Source organism: Phocoena phocoena, chromosome X (assembly GCF_963924675.1).
Source record: "Phocoena phocoena chromosome X, mPhoPho1.1, whole genome shotgun sequence".
In the NCBI taxonomy this organism is placed as follows: Eukaryota; Metazoa; Chordata; class Mammalia; order Artiodactyla; family Phocoenidae; genus Phocoena; species Phocoena phocoena.
The window spans coordinates 61,126,549-61,147,325 of NC_089240.1; positions in this window are offsets into that span (position 1 = coordinate 61,126,549).

The window sequence follows — 20,777 nt, forward strand, 5'->3', positions numbered from 1 at the left end:
GGAAAAATGTCTATTCAGGTCCTATGCCCATTTTCCAATAGGGTTGTTTGGGGTTTTTTTTAGTTGTATGAGTTCTTTGTATATTTTGAATATTAACCCCTTATCAGATATATCATTTGTAAATGTTTTCTTCCACTCAGTAGGCAACCTTTTAGTTTCGTTGGTAGTTTGTTTCACTGTACAAAAGATTTTTAGTTTGATGTAGTCTCATTTGTTTATTTTTACTTTTGTTTCCCTTGCCTAAGGAGACATATACAAAAAAATATTGCTAGGACCAACATCAAAGGGCATACTACCTATGTTTTCTGCTAGAAGTTTTATGATTTCAGGTCTTACATTTAAGCCTTTAACCCATTTTGAGTTTATTTTTTATATGGCGTGAGAAAGCACTCCAATGTGATTCTTTTGCATGTAGCTGTCAAGTTTTCCCAACATTTACTGAAGAAGTGGTCTTTTCTCCATTGTATATTTTTGCCTCCTTTGTCATAGATTAATTGACCAAATATGTGTGGAATCATTTCTGGACTCTCTATTCTGTTCCATTGATCTATGTATCTGTTCTTGTGCCAGTACCATACTGTTTTGATTGTTGTAGCTTTATTGTACAGTTTGAAATCAGGAAGTGTTGTACCTCCCATTTTGTTCTTCTTTCTCAAGATTGTTTTGGCTATTCGGGGTCTTTTCTGTTTCTATGCAAATTTTAGAATTATTTGTTCTTGTTGTGTGAAAAATGTCATTGGTATTTTGATAGGGATTGTATTGAATCTGTAAATTGCCTTGGGTAGTATGGTCATGTTAACAATATTAATTATTCCAATCCATGAGCAGGATATATCTTTCCATTTGTTTGTGTTGTCTTCAATTTCTTTCATCAATGACTTACAGTTTTTCAAGTACAGATCTTTTACATCCTTAAGTAGATTTGTTCCTGGATGTTTTATTCTTTTTGATGTGATTGTAAATGAGATTGTTTTCTTAATTTACTTTCTGATAGTTTGCTCTTAGTGTATATAAATGTGATGGATTTATGTATATTAATGTTGTATCCTGCAACTTAACTGAATTCATTGATGAGTTCTGGTAATTTTTTGATGGTGTCCTTAGGATTTTTTATATGTAGCATCATATCATCTTCAAACAGTGACAGTTTTACTTCTTCCTTTCCAATCTGGATTGTTTTTATTTCTTTTCCTTGCCTGATTGCTGTGGCTAGAATTTTGTTTTAACATCTTTATTGGAGTATAATTGCTTTACAGTGGTGTGTTAGTTTCTGCTTTATAACAAACTGAAACAGCTATCCATATACATATATCCCCATATCTCCTCCCTCTTGCGTCTCCCTCCCACCCTCCCTATCCCATCCCTCTAGGTGGTCACAAAGTGCTGAGCTGATGGCCCTGTGCTTTGCGGCTGCTTCCCACTAGCTATCTATTTTACATTTGGTAGTATACATAAGTCCATGCCACTCTCTCACTTCATCCCAGCTTACCCTTCCCCTCCCCATGTCCTCAGGTCTATTATCTACATCTGTGTCTTTATTCCTGTCCTGCCCCTAGGTTCTTCAGAACCATTTTTTTTTAGATTCCATATATATGTGTGAGTATATGGTATTTGTTTTTCTCTTTCTTGTGGCTAGAACTTTTAACACCATGTTGAATAAAAGTGGTGACAGTGGACTTTCTTGTCTTGCTCTTGATCTTAGAGGAAATGCTTTTCACCATTGAGTATGATGATAGCTGTAGGCTTATCATATATGGCTTTTATTATGCTGAGGTATGTTTCTTTTATAACCACTTTGTTGAGAGTTTTTTCATAAGTGGATGTTGAATTTTGTTGAAAGCTTTTTCTTCATTTATTGAGATAATCGTATGTTTTTTACTCTTTAATTTGTTAATGTGTTGTATAAAATTGATTGAGTGATGATTGAACCATCCTAGCATCCCTATTGTAAATACTACTTGACCATAATGTATGAGCCTTTTAAATGTATTGTCGAATTTTGTTTCTAACATTTTATTGAGTAGTTTTGCATCTATGTTCATCAATGATATTGGTGTGTAATTTTCTTTTTTGGTGGTATCTTTGTCTGGTTTCAGTATCAGGGTGATGCTGGCCTCATAGAATGAGTTTGGAAATGTTCTGTCCACTGCAATTTTTTTTGGAATAGTTTGTGAAGGATAGGTGTTAACTCTTCTACAAATGTTTGGTAGAAATCACCCGTGAAACCATCTGGTCCTGGACTTTTGTTTGTTGGGAGTTTTTAAAAATTACTGATTCAATTTCATTACTGGTAATTGGTCTGTTCATATTTTCTATTTCTTCCTGGTTCAGTCTTGGGAGATTGTACATTTCTAGGAATTTGTCCATTTCTTCAGGTGTCCATTTTATTGGCATGTAGTTGGTCGCAGTAATCTCTCATGATCCTTTGTATTTCTGTGGTGTTGGTTGTAACTTCTCATTTTTTACTTGTGATTATATTGATTTGGGGCCTCTCCCTTTTTACTTGATGAATCTGGCTAAAGGTTTATTTATTTTGTTTATCTTTTCAAAGAACTAACGTTTTCTCTGAATTTTTATATTTAATTTTATTTATTTTTCATACAGCAGGTTCTTACTAGTTATCTATTTTATACATATTAGTGTATATATGTCAATTCCAATCTCCCAATTCATCTCACCAGCACCACCACCCCCGCCACTTCCCCCCACTTGGTGTCCATACGTTTGTTCTCCACATCTGTGACTCTATTTCTGCCCTGCAAACCTGTTCATCTGTACCATTTTTCTAGGTTCCACATATATGCATTAATATGCGATATTTGTTTTTCTCTTTCTGACTTACTTCACTCTGTATGACAGTCTCTAGATAGATCCATCCATGTCTCTACAAATGACCCAATTTCGTTCCTTTTTATGGCTGAGTAATATTCCATTGTATATATGTACCATATCTTCTTTATCCATTCATCTGTGGATGGGCATTTAGGTTGCTTCCATGGCCTCAATATTGTAAATAGTGCCACAATGAACATTGGGGCGCATGTGTCTTTTTGAATTATGGTTTCCTCTGGGTATGTGCCCAGGAATGGGATTTCTGGCTCATATATTAATTCTATTTTTAGTTTTTTAAGGAACCTCCATACTGTTCTCCATAATGGCTGTATCAATTTACATTCCCACCAACAGTGCAAGAGGGTTCCCTTTTCTCTACACCCTCTCCAGCATTTATGATTTGTAGATATTTTGATGATGGCCATTCTGACCAGTGTGAGGTGATACCTCATTGTAGTTTTGATTTGCATTTCTCTAATGGTTAGTGATGTTGAGCATCTTTTTATGTGTTTCTTGGTAATCTGTATATCTTCTTTGGAGAAATGTCTGTTTACGTCTTCTGCCCATTTTTGGATTGGGTTGTTTATTGTTTTGATATTGAGCTACATGAGCTGCTTGTAAATTTTGGAGATTAATCCTTTGTCAGTTGCTTCATTTGCAAATATTTTCTCCCATTCTCAGGGTTGACTTTTCATCTTGTTTGTAGTTTCCTTTGCTTTGCAAAAGTTTTTAAGTTTCATTAGGTCCCATTTGTTTATTTTTATTTCCATTACTCTAGGAGGTAGATCAAAAAAGAACTTGCTGTCATTTATGTCAAAGAGTGTTCTTCCTATGTTCTCCTCTAAGAGTTTTATAGTGTCTGGTCTTACACTTAGGTCTGTATTCCATTTTGAGTTTTTGATTATGGTGTTAGGGAGTGTTCTAATTTCATTCTTTTACATGTAGCTGTCCAGTTTTCCCAGCACCACTTACTAAAGAGACTGTCTTTTCCCTAATTTATACCTTTGCCAACTTTTTCATAGATTAGTTGACCATAGGTGGGTGGGTTTATCTCTGGGCTTTCTATCCTGTTCCATTGATCTGTATTTCTGTTTCTGTGCCAGTACTATATTGTCTTGATTACTGTAGCTTTGTATTATAGTTTGAAGTCAGGGAGTCTGATTTCTCCAGCTCCATTTTTTTCCCTCAGGACTGCTTTGGCTATTCAGGGCCTTTTGTGTCTCCATACAAATTTTAAGATTTTTTTGTTCTGGTTCTGTAAAAATTGCCACTGGTAATTTGATAGTGATTGCATTGAATCTGTAGATTGCTTTGGATAGTATATTCATTTTCACAATATTGATTCTTCCAGTCCAAGGACATGGTATATCTCTCCATCTGTTTGTGTCATCTTTGATTTCTTTCATCAGTGTCTTATAGTTTTCAGAGTACAGGTCTTTTACCTCCTTCAGTAGGTTTATTCCTAGGTATTTTATTCTTTATGTTGCAATGGTGAATGGGATCGTTTCCTTAATTTCTCTTTCTGATCTTTTGTTGTGAGTGTATAGGAATGCAAGAGATTTCTGTGCATTAATTTTGTATCCTGCAGCTTTACCACATTCATTGATTAGCTCTAGTATTTTTCTGGTTGCATCTTTAGGATTCTCCATCTATAGTATCATGACATCTGCAAACAGTGACCGTTTTACTTCTTCTTTTCCAAGTTGTATTCCTTTTATTTCCTTTTCTTCTCTGATTGCTGTGGCTGGGACTTCCAAAACTATGTTGAATCATAGTGGTGAGAGTGGACATCCTTGCCTTGTTCCTGCTCTTAGAGGAAATGCTTTCAGTTTTTCACCATTGAGAATGATGTTTGCTGTGGGTTTGTCATATAGGGCCTTTATTATGTTGAGGTAGCTTCCCTCTATGACCACTTTCTGGAGAGTTTTTATCATAAATAGATGTTGAATTTTGTCAAAAGCTTTTTCTGCATCTATATAGATGATCATATAGTTTTTATTCTTCAATTTGTTAATATGGTGTATCACATTGATTAATTTGCGTATATTGAAGAATCCTTGCATCCTTGGGATAAATCCCAGTTGATCATGTTGTATGATCCTTTTAATGTGTGGTTGGATTCTGTTTGTTAGCATGTTATTGAGGATTTTTGCATCTATATTCATCAGTGATATTGGTCTGTAATTTTCTTTTTTTGTACTATCTTTGTCCGGTTTTAGTATCAAGGTGATTGTGGCCTCATAGAATGAGTTTGGGGGTCTTCCTTCCCCTTCAAATTTTTGCAAGAGTTTGAGAAGGATGGTTGTGAGCTCTTCTCTAAATGTTTGATAGAATTCACCTGTGAAGCCATCTGGTCCTGGACTTTTGTTTGTTGGAAGATTTTTAATCACAGTTTCAATTTCATTACTTGTGACTAGTCTGCTCATATTTTCTCTTTCTTCCTGGTTCAGTCTTGGAAGCTTATACCTTTCTAAGAATTTGTCAAAGAACTAACTCTTAATTTCATTGATCTTTCCTTTCCTTTTCTTTTTTTTTTTTTTGCTTAGTCTCTACTTCATTTATTTCTGCTCTGAATCTTTATGATTTCTATCCTTCTACCAACCATGGGTTTTGTTTGTTCCTCTTTTTCTGGTTCCTTTAAGTGCAAGGTCAGGTTATATGTTTGACATTTTTCTTGTTTCTTGAGGTAGACTTATATGGCTATAAACTTCCCTCTTAGAACTGCTTTTGATGCATCCCACAGATTTTTGGATCATTGTGTTTTTGTTTTCATTTGTCTCTAGGTACTTCTTGATTCCATCTTTGATTTCTTTAGTGACCCATTGGTTGTTTAGTAACAAGTTGTTTACCCTCCACATGTCTGTAGGTTTTTTTCAGTTTTTTTCTTGTAGTTGATTTCTGGTTTCACAGTGTTGTGGTAAGAAGAGATGCTTGATACAATTTCAGTCTTCTTAAATTTAGTGAGACTTGTTTTGTGGCCTAGCATGTGATCTATCCTGGATAATGTTTCATGTGTAGTTGAACAGAATGTATTCTGATGCTTTTGGATGAAATGTTCTATGTATATCTATTAAGTCAATATTGTCTAATGTGTCACTTAACATCAGTGTTCCCTTTTTGATTTTCTGTCTGTATGATCTGTCCTTTGTGTAAGCGGGGTGTTAAAGTCCCCTACTGTTATTGTGTTACTGTCAGTTTGTTTGTTTGGTTTTGATAATATTTGCTTTATGTTCTTAGTTGCTCCTATGTTGGGTGCATATATATTTACAATTGTTATATATATCTTTCTGGATTGATCCCTTGATCATTAAGTAATTAACCTCCTTTGTTTTCTCTTGTTACAGTCTTCTTTTTACAGTCTGTATTGTCTGATATAAGTATGGAAACCCCAGCTTTCTTTTCATTTCCATTTGCATGGAATATCTTTTTGAACCCCTCACTTTTGGTTTGTGTGTGTCTTTGGATCTGAAGTGATTATCTTGTAGGCAGCACACATATGGTTCTTGTTTTTGTATCCATTCAGCCATTTATTTTTATTGGAGCATCTAGTTCATTTCCATTTAAAGTAATTATTGACAGGTATGTACCTAGTACCATTTTGTTAATTGTTTTAGGGTTGTTTTATAGTTCTTTTTGTTCCTTTCTTCTTCTTTTGCTTTCTTCCTTTGTGATTTAATGACTGTCTTTAGTGCTATGTTTGGATTCTTATCTCCTTTCTTGTATATCTATATAGATTTTTTTGGTTTGTGCTTACCATAAGGCTTATGTATAGTAACCTATATATATACATGATTATGTTAAGTCATTGATCTCTTAAGTTCATTTAACAACTGTGCATTTTTATCCCCCCATGTTCAATGTTTTTGACATCATATTTTACATCTTTCTGTTTTATGTATCCCTTAAATGCTTAATGCAGATATGGATAATTGTGCTACTTTTTTCTTTTAAACGTCTACTAGTTTTATAATTGATCTACTACTTTTACTTTATATTTGCCTTTACCATTGAGATTTTTTCCTTTTGTAATTTTCATATTTCTAAGTTGTGGCCTTCTCTTTTCTGCTTAGAGAAGTCCCTTTAGCATTGCCTGTAAAGCCAGTTTCATGGTGCTGATCTCTTTTAGCTTTTGCTTGTCTGTAAAAGTTGTAATCTTGCTTTCAAATCTGAATGATAGTCCTGCCAGATAGAGTATTGTTGGTTGTAGATTTGTTCCTTTCACCACTTTAAATGTATTGTGCCGCACGTTTCTGACCTGTGGAGTTTCTGCTGAAAAGTCAGCTGATAGCCTTATGGGAGTTCCCTTGGGTGTAACTAGTTGCTTTTCCCTTGATGCTTTGAAGATTCTCCCTTTAATTTTTGCCATTTTAAACTGTTATTTTCAATTAATTTTTATTGGAATATAGTTGATTTACAATGTTGTCTTTCAGGTGTATAGCAGAGTGAATCAGTTATACATATACACAATCATAGTAGGGGACTTTTAACACAGCACTTTCACCAATGGACAGTTCATACAAAATGAAAATAAATAAGGAAACACAAGCTTTAAATGATACATTAAACAAGATGGACTTAATTGCTATTTATAGGACATTGCATCCAAAAACAACAGAATACACTTTATTCTCAAGTGCTCATGGAACATTCTCTAGGATAGATCATACCTTGGGTAACAAGTCAAGCCTTGGTAAATTTAAGAAAATTGAAATTGTATCAAGTATCTTTTCGGACCACAACGCTGAGACTAGATATCAATTACAGATAAAAATCTGTAAAAAATACAAACACATGGAGGCTAAACAATACACTACTTAATAACCAAGAGATTACTGAAGAAATCAAAGAGGAAATGAAAAATACCTAGAAACAAATGACAATGAAAACATGACGACCCAAAACCTATGGGATGCAGCAAAAGCAGTTCTAAGAGGGAATTTATAGCAATACAATCCTACCTTAAGAAACAAGAAACATCTCAAAAAAACAAACTAACCTTAAACCTAAAGCAATTAGAGAAAGAAGAAAAAAAAACCCCAAAGGTAGCAGAAGGAAAGAAATCATAAAGATCAGATCAGAAATAAACAAAAAAGAAATGAACGATAGCAAAGATCAATAAAACTAAAACCTGGTTCTTTGAGAAGATAAACAAAATTGAGAAACCATTAGCCAGACTCATCAAGAAAAAAAGGGTGAAGACTCAACTCAATAGAATTAGAAATGAAAAAGGGGAAGTAACAACTGATACTGCATAAATATAAAGGATCATGAGAGATTACTACAAGCAACTATATATCAATAAAATGGACAACCTGGAAGAAATGGATAAATTCTTAGAAATACACAACCTTCCGAGACTGAACCAGGAAGAAATAGAAAATATGAACAGACCAATCATAAGCACTGTAATTGAAACTGAGATTAAAAATCTTCCAACAAACAAGAGCCCAACACCAGATGGCTTCATAGGCAAATTCTATTAAACATTTAGATAAGAGCTAACACTTATCCTTCTCAAACTCTTCCAAAACATAGCAGAGGGAGGAACACTCCCAATCTCATTCTACGAGGCCACCATTACGCAGATACCAAAACCAGACAAAGATATCACAAAAGAGAAAACTACCGACGAATATCACTGATAAACATAGATGCAAAAATCCTCAACAAAATAGTAGCAAACAGAATCCATCAGCTCATTAAAAGGATCATACACCATGATCAAGTGGGGTTTATTCAGGAATGCAAGGATTCCTAAATATAGGCAAATCAATCAATGTGATACACCGTATTAACAAATTGAAGGAGAAAAACCACATGATCTTCTCAATAGATGCCGAAAAAGCTTTCGACAAAATTCAACACTTATTTATGATAAAACCATGCAGAAAGTAGGCATAGAGCAAACTTACCTCAATATAATAAAGGCCATATATGACAAACCCTCAGCCAACATCGTTCTCAATGGTGAAAAAGTGAAAACATTTCCACTAAGATCAGGAACAAGACAAGGTTGCCCACTCTCACCACTATTATTTAACATAGTTTTGGAAGTTTTAGCCACAGTAATCAGAGAAGAAAAAGAAATAAAAGGAATCCAAGTTGGAAAAGTAGAAGTAAAGCTGTCACCGTTTGCAGATGATATGGTACTATACAAAGAGAATCCTAAAGATGCTACCAGAAAACTACTAGAGATAATCAGTGAATTTGGTAAAGTAGCAGGATACAAAATTAATGCACAGAAATCTCTTGAATTCCTATATGCTAATGATGAAAAATCTGAAAGTGAAGTCAAGAAAACACTCCCATTTACCATTACAACAAAAAGAATAAAATATATAGGAATAAACCTACCTAAGAAGACAAAAGACATGCATGCAGAAAATTATAAGACACTGATGAAAGAAATTAAAGGTGATACAAATAGATGGAGGGATATACCATGTTCTTGGATTGGAAGAATTAACATTGTGAAAATGAGTATAACACCCAAAGCAATCTACAGATTCAATGCAATCCCTATGAAACTACCACTGGCATTTTTCACAGAATTAGAAAAGAAATTTCACAATTCGTTTGGAAACACAAAAACCCTGAATAGCCAAAGCAATCTTGAGAAAGAAAAACGGAGCTGCAGGAATCAGGCTCCCGGACTTCAGACTATACTACAAAGCTACAGTAATCAAGACAGTATGGTACTGGCACAAAAATGGAAATATAGATCAATGGAACGGGATAGAAAGCCCAGAGATAAACCCACCCAGATATGGTTACCTTATCTTTGATGAAGGAGGCAAGAATATACAATGGAGAAAAGACAGCCTCTTCAATAAGTGGCACTGGGAAAACTGGACAGCTACCTGTAAAAGAATGAAATTAGAACACTCCCTAATACCATACACAAAAATAAACTCCAAATGGATTAAAGACCTAAATGTAAAGCAAGACACTATCAAACTCTTAGAGGAAAACATAGGCAGAACACTCTATGACATAACTCACAGCAAGATCCTTTTTGACCCATCTCCTAGAGAAATGGAAATAAAAACAAAAATAAACAAATGGGACCTAATGAAACTTAAAAGCTTTTGCACAGCAAAGGAAACCATAAACAAGATGAAAAGACAACCCTCAGAATGGGAGAAAATATTTGCGAATGAAGCAACTGACAAAGGATTAATCTCCAAAATTTACCAGCAGCTCATGCAGCTCAATATCAGAAAAACAAGGAACCCAATCCAAAAATGGGCAGAAGACCTAAATAGACATTTCTCCGAAGAAGATATACAGATTGCCAACAAACACATGAAAGAATACTCAACATCATTAATCATTAGAGAAATGCAAATCAAAACTACAATGAGATATCATCTCACACTGGTCAGAATGGCCATCATCAAAAAATCTAGAAACAATAAATGCTGGAGAGGGTGTGGAGAAAAGGGAACACTCTTGCACTGTTGGTGGGAATGTAAATTGATACAGCCACTCTGGAGAACAGTATGGAAGTTCCTTAAAAAACTAAAAATAAGACTACCATATGATTCAGCAATCCCACTACTGAGTATATATCCTGCGAAAACCATAATTCAAAAAGAGTCATGTACCACAATGTTCACTGCAGCTCTATTTACAATAGCTAAGACATGGAAGTAACCTAAGTGTCCCTTGACAGATGAATGGATAAAGAAGATTTGGCACATATATACAGCGGAATATTACTCAGCCATAAAAAGAAACGAAATTGAGTTATTTGTAGTGAGGTGGATGGACCTAGAGTCTGTCATACAGAGTGAAGTAAGGCAGAAAGAGAAAAACAAATATTGTATGCTAACACATATATATGGAATCTAAAAAAAAAATGGTCATGTAGAACCTAGGGGCAAGATGGGAATAATGATGCCGACCTACTAGAGAATGGACTTGAGGACACGGGTAGGGAGATGTGTAAGCTGCGACAAGGTAAGAGAGTTGTAGTGTATACATGGACGTATATACACTACCAAATGTAAAATACATAGCTAGTGGGAAGCAGTCGCATAGCACAGGGAGATCACCTCAGTCCTTTGTGATCAGGTAGAAGGGTGGGATAGGGAGGGTGGGAGAGAGGGAGAAGCAAGAGGGAAGAGATATGGGGATATATGTATAACTGATTCACTTTGTTATAAAGCAGAAACTAACACACCATTGTAAAGCAATTATACTCCAATAGAAACGTTAAAAAATATTAAAGGAGAAATAGACGGATCCATAATTATAGTTGGAGACTCCAACAGCCCTCTACCAATAATTGACAGAAGAAGTAGGCAGAAAATCAGTAAGGATATAGATAACATGAAGAACTCTATGAACTAACTAAAGCCAATTGACAGAGAATGTACCATCCAACAACAGCACATTGCAAATCTTAAGTGCACATGGAAAGAACAGTCATGAAGTTAGACCATATACTGGGACATAAACAACACTTGACAAATTAAAAATAGTAGAAATCATAAAAATCAGACTGTGTTGGAATGAAACTAGAAATCACTACCAGAATGATATCTAGAAAATCCCCAAATTTTTGGAACTTGAAAAATATACTTCTCAATACCCGAGGTGTCAAAGAAAATTCTCAAAGGAGATTTAATAATATTTTAATTAAATAAAAATAAAACACTGGAATTTGTGGGATGTAGCAAAAACTGATCAGCAGGAAATTCATAGAATTAAACATTATATTAGAAAAGGTTTCAAATCATTAATTGAGAGCACGTGCAGATGAATTAATATAATAACTGACCATGAAGTTTAAGCTGGGTAGAAAGGGAAGTGAGGACATGAAGGAAAGTGGGAGTAGTCAGTTTAGTGAGTGGGGCCAAAGTATTGTTAGGGTGGGGAGCAGTAAGGAATGAATTAGAAAGAAGAAAGTGTTAGTTGAATAGTGCGGATGCTGCAAATTGAGAAAAGAAAGGAATAGTAATTTTTAGTAATGATACGGTCAATGTTAGGGTCATGTGTGTTAGTGGCTAAAGTAGGGTGGCAATCAAGATAATTAGAGGAGAGACGGTCAAGGAACCAAGAGACCAGGCTATTAAAAAGGCCATCAGTGTAGATATTTAAATATCAAATATTTTGACAGTAATAGTGCTAGAGAGAGTAACAGTGATCCAGGTACTAAAATCTTCAAGTAATAAAGGTGAGTCATCCGGGGTCAGCAGTTGACTTTCCTGAGGACAGATAATTGGTGATTTAATCTGATGATAAGAGATTCAAAGCTGGGAGTTGTTACTGAGGAGGGAGGGAAAGTGTTCTGGAAGCTACAGTGAGGAGGACATCTCCAGGTCTTGTGGTGCTAGGGGTGTATGAGAGAAGAAAATACCATTTAAGAGGATTTCCAGGAGAGTAAAGACCTTAGGGGAGAGTTTGATTTCAGTTAAGCAAGATGAAGGGACTATATAGAGAAGCAGTTGCAGATATAGGGGATGATGACTGTTCACAAACTCCACAAAGCCTAGTGGGAGGATTTCAGAAGCTGGGGAGAGGAGGGAGATGGAATCATAAAAGCAATATACAGAGCTGAGTGAGGCCACTCAAAGAGACAGATAACTTGGGAGTCTTAGCGTGACTTAGGGTAACTGACATAAACAGATAAGAGCCATGATGAAATTATTCCCGATGGTTTCAAGATGAATAGTAATGTTGAAGCCCTGGGGAGTGAGATGTGATGGCCTGTATATAAATAAAAATAAAAATAAATTATATATATAATATATATAGTTGGTTTAGTTTATGTGGTTGCAAGGACTGGTTAAGAAAATTTTAAATCTATAGGGCAGGCTGTCAAAAAGGGAAGATGCAGGCAGACTCAAACCCATGGACACTGATGAAAACTCTTGTCTGCAGGCAGTCAGGAAGGGAAGATCATGAGCAGGCTGGAACTCTGTTGTCATATGGGTCAAAGTTATGGTCCGTAGGTGGAACGTCTCTCTCCCAGGGAAATCTCAGCCCTGCTTTTATGGCCTCCCAATGGATTCAGTCAGGTGCACCTAGAGAATCCAGGGTAAAATCCATTACTTAAAGTCAACTGATTATAGACTTTAATCAAATCTACAAAATACCTTCAAATAAATGCTTAGTGTTTGATTGAATAGCTGGGAACCGTAACCTAGCAAAGATGACAAATAAAACTGACCAACAAATTTGGTCTTAACTTCCAATTCAATGGACTCGTTGTGTCTCCTGGTGGAAGCTTTCCTCCTTTTGGAATGAAGAACTCTAAATTAGCAGAATCTAAGGTCGCAGGAATGGGAAGTAAGATTTTCGCTGGTGGCTCACTAGGGGTAATTGTGAGTAGAGTCAGTCCTATTTCTACCCTTTGATTCCTGGACCTGTGAATCCTGACGACGGTAGAAATAGTACGGTATATTGGATACTGATTCAGAGCATATACAGCATCCTGGAGAACATTTCCCCAGCTCTGTAAGGTATTGCCACCTAGCTGGCACTGTAACATGAGTCTTCAAAATGCCATTCCAACATTCTATCAAGCCAGTTGCTTCAGAATGATGGCGAAGTGGTAAGACCAGTGAGTTACATGAGCACAGGCCCATTGCCATACTTCAGTTCTGTGAGGTGAATTCCTTGATCAGAAGCAATGCTGTGTGGGATACCATGTGAGTAAGGCATTCTGTAAGTCTCTGGATGGTAGTTTTGGTATAAGCATTGCATGCAGAGAAGGCAAATCCATACCCATAGTATGTGTCTATTCCAGAAAGAACAAAACGCTGCCCCCATTATGGAAGTGACCCAATGCAATCAATCTGCCACTAGGTAGTTGGTTGATCACCCTGGGAAATTGTGTCATATGAGGGATTCAGTCTTGGTCTCTGTTGCTGGCAGTTGGGCACTCAGCAGTCTATGTTTCTCAGCCCATGTATAATCTTCCACCATGGTCACTTTTTCATGAGCCTACTGAGTAATGACAGGAGTAGCTGGAGAAAGAGGGTAACTGGTATCCCTAGAACAGGCATCATAGCCACTTGATTATTAAATCATCCTCTGCTGAGGTCATCCTTTGATGAGAATTCACGTGAGACACAGATATCTGTACATTCTTTGCTAATTCAGTGAGGTCTATCCACATACCCCTTCCCCAGATCTCCTTGTCACCAATTTTCAGTCGTGTTCCTTCCAAGTTCCTGATCATCCAACCAAACCATTGGCCACAGCCCAGGGATCTGTATAGACTCTACCTCTGGCCTTTTCTACTTTCCAGGCAAAATGAACATCCAGGTGCACTGTTCAAAGTTCTGTCTACAGGGAGCATTTCCACTTATCACTGTCGTTCAGGGATCTCCCAGAAAGAGAGTGTAGTGCTGTACCACATTCTGGTGGTGCCTGCATATTGTACAAAACCATCTGTAAACAAGGCCCAAGTTTTTTCTTCCTCAGCCATATGGTTGTTGGTAACTTTCAATGAGACCATAGGTATGGGCTGAGAGTGAGAAGGTAATGTAGGTGTAGGGGCCATGGGCAGTTGAGCCTTTTCCTCATCCATACCTTCAGATATTCATATATATCACTTCTGATCTCAAACCCAATCATATATATCACTTCCATTTGATAATGGAGTGCTAACTGTGCAAACTTCATGGCTTTGCAGGTCAGATAATGCCCAGTTCATTATGGGCAGCTCAAGCTGCATTGTAACATGGTGACCCGTGGTTAAGAACTCCGTCTCTACGAGGGCCCAGTAGCAAGACAAAAACTATTTCTCAAAATGAGGGTAGTTATCTTCAGAGGATGGTAAGACTTTGGTCCCAAATCCTAAGGATCTGCACTGTGATTCATCTACAGGAGCCTGCCAAAAATTCCAAACAATATCTTTTTCTGCCACTGCCACTTGACACACCATCAGATCTGCTGGATCCTATGGACCAAGTGGCAGATCAGCTTGCATTGCAGCCTGGACCTGTTGCAGAGCCATCTCTTGTTCTGGGTGTCACTCAAAACTAGCAGTTTTGGGGGCCACTTGATAAATGAGCTAGAGTAGCACACTCAAATGAGGTATATGTTGCTTCCAAAATACACTAGGATTTTGTGCCTCTTTTGGTGGTAGTAGGGGCCAGATACAGTAACTTAGCCTTTACCTTAAAAGGGATGTCTTGACATCCCCAAACTACTGGGCCCTTAGAAATTTCACTGAGGTGGAAGGCCTCTGAATGTTTGCGGGATTTGTTTCCCATCCTCCACTACCCGAATGTCTTACCAATTTCTTTAGAGTAGTTGCTACTTCCTGCTCACCAGGTCTAGTCAGCACAGTATCATCAATGTTAGAGATCAGCAAGATATCCTCTGGAAGGGAAAGGCAATAAAGTCTCCTGTGGAGGTAGGACTGGAGAGTTGATTTAGCCCTAAAGTAGGACAGTGAAGGTGTATTTTCAGCCTTGACAGCTGAAAGCAAACTGTTTCTGGTGGTCTAGTACTAACAGGCATAGAAGAAAAAAATATTTACCAGATCAATAGCTGCATACCAGATACCAGGGGAAGTGTTAATTTGTTCAAGCAACAAAACCACATTTGGAAAAGCAGCTGCAATTGAGGTTACCATCTGATTAACTTCACCATCATTCTCTAAGATCTAATTGTCTTTTGCACAGGCCAAATAGATGAGTTGAATTGGGATGTGGTGGGAATCACCACTCCTGAATCTTTCACATTCTTAATGGTGGCATTAATCTCTGCCATCCTCCCAGGAATGCAGTATTGCTTTTGGTTTACTGTTTTTGTAGATAGAGACATTTATACTGGCTTCCAGTCAGCCTTTTCTACCATAATTGTCCTCATTCCAAACACCAGGGAACTAGCGTAGAGATTCTGCCAGCTGTGGAATATTTTGATTCTAAGAATGCATTCTGAAAATGGAGTGAGTTTGGGAACCCAGTGGGCCCACTGTGAGATGAACTTGATCTAAAAACTCCATCAATCACCTGACCTCCACCAGCCCCTAGTATGACCCCTAGTTTACCATCACTGATGGGCCATAGTGATGTTTTGGGTCACCAGGAATTAGTGTCAGTTCAGAGCTAGTGCCCTCAGAGTCTGATTATTTCCCTTTCTCCAATACACAGTCATAGGTTTCTTACTAGGAACTTGAAGAATTCTGGAATCCTCTCTTCACTCCTGCATATAGTAATATGGAGTCTGGAGGAGGAACCATTTTACTCTTGACCTCTGTGAATGATGAGCTGATTAAGTAGAGTGTAGTGTGAGATAAGGTGTTAAAAAAACTGTGAAGGGTCTGAGATTTTACCTTCCTTGCACACCAACAAGTTAGCCTGCCATAGTTTCATGTATGCCAGCAGAAGACATGAGACTCCTGGGTCAGAAACAAAAGACTTTATGACAGTAACAGCAGTAGCCAGAGCATCAGCATTTTCTTATGCTGATTCTTAGAGCCCCAATTCCCATGGAGCAATGCAAAGATGTCCAGGTGTCACCTGAATATGCAGTGGGTAGCATTACAGGAGAGGAACCCTAAGCTTAGGGAATCTGAATCTTTTATAATAGACAGTAAGCATGGTTGCCCTTTATTCCAGAGAGAGACATTATTATACTGGACTATAAGCACACTTGATCTGGATACTTTCTGTATCCTCCAAGGCCGTTCACTATACAAATACTCTTTAAAAGATAGTTTGGAATAAAGGCAGTCAGTTCCTCTGCTTGCAAGACATGCAGAAACATGACAGAACCGTGGAATTTGTCTCCCTATAAGACTAGAACAGAAACATGGATTGGGAGGTGAAGCTATCAGAGAGCCAGGGAAGAATCAGGATATGTAGCCCTGTGAAAGTCAAGGTAGAATGGAGTTTCAAGAAGGTGAGTGTGGTCATCAGTGTCAAATGCTGCTGAGGTGGAGTATGATAAAGATGGAGATGAGGTTATTGAATTGGTTGACTGGTGATGGTTTTAGCCCAAGTCCTCTGAGAAGCAGATACCAAGACAGGATTAGATGTGTGAGAAATTGACTAGGGAAAATACCTGTGAGAGAATATGTGGAGGGAATTGGAGGCAGCTGGGAGGATCATTGGTCCATGATTCTCAGGAATTCTTGAGCTGTTGGGGAAAACTTAGGCTAAAGTTGGCTATCCCAGGAGTCCCGTGACTCCCAGGGAGAGACTTGCCTTAGTGTCCCTGCTGCACACCGTCATTGACCCTTCCTCCTACTAACAGAACCTTGCTTTTGTACTGGTATTCACGCAACACCTAACTCCAGAGGTGTGCCGACTGGAAAATGCAGATAAGTACATAATTCTGGTGACAGATATTTGTTTGGAGGTGGGGACATGTTTCACAGGTCCAATGAAAATGAAGGGAAAGACTGAATTCCATGGTTGGGAGAGTGCTTTCCTTATTCTTTTCCTCTGAATGTAAACAAAGAAGCATATTGCCCCTAAATGGCATCTAGCCTGGGGATAAAGCCAACATGCTGAGGATAGCAGAGCAGAGAGATGGAGAAAACCTGGCTCTTGGATGATGTCATCAAGCATCTGAATTAACCCAACTTAGTGCCTGCCCTTTATCTGGATTTCTTGTTTTATGAGATGATAAATGTCCTTATTGTTTAAGTGATTTTGAGTTAGGGCTTTTATTGCTTTCAGCCAAAATAACCTAGGATGCACAAGGCCAAGACCAACTTTGCTAGTGTTTCTTGGACAGGTTATTTAAACTCTCTGTGCCTCAGTTTCCTTATCCATAAAATAGACGAGACCAATATTCAGCTGATGTGCTTTGATAGTGACTAAAAATGGACTTTATTTCCCGTTGGCATAAGTAATGCTTTAACTGCATTTCAGTGGTGGACAATACTTTATTGTCTGAATGAATGATCTTGCAATTGCACTATAGTGATGAGACAGCCATTTTTAATGTAAATACGGAAACTCATCTGGGATGTTTGGAGACTGTTCTCTTAGGTAACTCCAGGAACTGGGCATACAAAGAAGGTGAGCAAATGTTCCTTTTGATTGCTCAAGGTGATGACTCTGGGTTAGAGAGTTAGCAATAACAGATTCCTACTTACTTAAGATCCAGCTGAGATGATTGGGAAGTGGAGCAACCCATACAAAAAGAAACAGATGAGGGCTAGCACTGGTTATTGCCATAAATTTGTAGTCCAGTTTAATCCAATAAATCCCTTACTCATTTACGGGCTGAGAAAAGGCTTGATAATGAGCGTGAGACACCTGAATATCAGGAAGCCTTTGATAAATTAAAAGGCAATTTGGTAAGAGACAAGATTTAGACTATTCCCGATTATAATAATATTTATAACTACAGAAACTTTGAAGCAAGGATGTAAGGTTATGTTGACCCAGGATGGAGAAGGGAGAAAAGTCTCTTCCTTTTTTTTTTAATATGACAATGCATTTTCTAGATTTAAAGCAGCTGGAGATTCCATGGGCTAATGGATTCTTGATCTCAATTGAGGAGACATATATATCAATAGAAGGTATAGGTTTAGCCCATGGAGGATTTCGAAGTGGCTGGTAAAGCTGTTTCTCAGAGAAACAGCACCACAAAAAACGGCAAGCTTGATACTGCTTCCACTGGGTTGTGGCTGAGCTCAGGCACAAAAGGTATAAACAGGTAGTCATAGAGGTAAGTCTGTGAAACATGTGACCATCCCATAAACTCCATCAATAGTAAACCAGAGAAACTTGCCTGATTCGTTGCCTTTCCATGTTATATTTGGGTTGAAATTTCATGTTTCTGTATACTGGAAATGTTATTTGAAATTGAATTTACTTAGAAATTAAAGCCATTGTTGTTGAAAAAAACCCCTGTATTATGTTATATTTTTAGGCTGTCCCTTCCTATTTATAATCAGGAAACTACTGTCTATACTGCTAATAACATTTGAATGTCTCCTAGGCACCAAGCACAGTGCTAAGTACTTTATGTACATTATCTCATGTAATCTGATCCCACAAGCTAAGTACCAAGATCACCCCATTTTTAGGGGTGGTAGTCAAAACATTTAACAACCAATAGGGGTAGGCCCTGATCAGAATGGACACTTGCAGACGATCAGCACAGCCATACTCATGCACATCAGTTGGATATTGGCCTTGCTCATTTTATGGATGAGAAAACCGAGGCACAGAGAATTTAAGTAATCTGCCCAAGACACAGCCAGCAATGGAGCCAGGGATTTGACCTCAGATTAGTGGATCTCCAAAGCCTGCATTTGGCTGTTACCTCTGCTGTGCTGCGTAACTTCCCACTACAGAGGGAAGGCTGACCACATGTCTAACTATATTTGGATGCTTGATAAAGCTGAAATGTTAGTTATTCAGGTTCAGTATTTTCCCCTCATTAATCCAAAGCCCTGACCTGTATAACAACTCCCAATTTAATGTTGTAGAGATGGACATGGTCATTACCTAAATCTAGCCTTAATATTAAACACATAGAAGACAAGTAATCATGTGGCAGACATAGCCCATCCTGGGGAAATGAAGGACTTTTACTTACTGCTTTAGGATTTTGTGGGGAGATAGGAGTTTGCAGGGGAAGGGTGGTCGTTAGGTCAAAAGTAGGATAGCAAGGGAGTGGCCTAATATGATTTCTCCTGAGTAAAGCAGGCATGTTAATATAAAATTACCAAGTGAATGCAACATTTGAATGTTCCTAATTACAGTCGTGTCCTAAAAAGGCAGGGAGGGAGGAAAAACATGATGGTGGGGTTGGGGGTGGAGGACTGGTGGTGAGGGGGGCATCCACACATGATACGAAGGTGAGGGACTGAAAAAGAATCTGGTCACATTCTGCTGAAATCTCCAGCAGTTTCTTTCAAAATACCTCAAGTCTGCAAGTCTTTTCTCGCAGTTTCAGCCTGGGCTCAGCGTCAGGGCCAAAGTTCAAGCAACATCAAAGTTTATTTTTGAAATAAAGGTTTATTTCCTCATGGAATTCTTGAAGGGTTTGCCCTGCATCGTGTGTGTGAAGCATTGAGTCTGGGCTGAAAGGAATTTATTTGAGGACCTTGAGCAGTTTTAGGCTTACACGCCTATTGCCCTAGGAGGTGATTGATGGCTGTGTAAGTTTCCAGTCCACTCCTGGAGGCCCAGCTCTGGGGTACACCCCTCCCCTCTCCGCAGTCCGGGCTGCCTCAAGGGCACAAGCATCCTCTCTCCTCTCAAATCTTGTAGCACTGCGCCACTCCCCCTCTTTTCAAAGTGTGGCGTTAATTAGCATGGGTTTTGTCTGGCTTGTTGATTGAATGCGGGCTCTATTCTGATTGAAAAGCCAAAAGCTGCCAGTTTGCTTTCTTTGGGCTACTTTCTTTGGGCCTATGTGAGGAGAGAGAGTTTTTACTGGTGTTCTTAACTGCAGAGCCAAGCCTTAATACCAAAAAGGGTAATAGACAGTTTAAAAAAGAGTCAATCTAGTATTTGCCAATTCTCATTAATTTCTCTTGGTACAGACACTTAAAACCAGGGAACAACAGAATGTTAAGAGTTGGGATTGAGGAACAGCCCTTTTGTCCCCTTACTGGCTTTTTTTTTTTGGTGGTACGCGGGCCTCTCACTGTTGTGGCCTCTCCCTTTGCGGAGCACAGGCTCCGGACGCGCAGGCTCAGCGGCCATGGCTCACGGGCCCAGCCGCTCCGCGGCATGTGGGATCTTCCCGGACCGGGGCACGAACCCGCGTCTCCTGCATCGGCAGGCGGACTCTCAACCACTGCGCCACCAGGGAAGCTCACTAATATTTTTTTCATTCGTAAGGAAAGCATCTTCATGGAGTCTCCTGGCAAGAGGGTGTGGGGTGGAATGCATATTCTTACAGTGTAGGTGAAACGATTGACTATAGAGGAATGTCAAGGAGAAAACTGGCATCTCTGCTTAGCCACCAAGATGTTACTATTTGGGTATATTTGAGAGGTAGCAACAGGG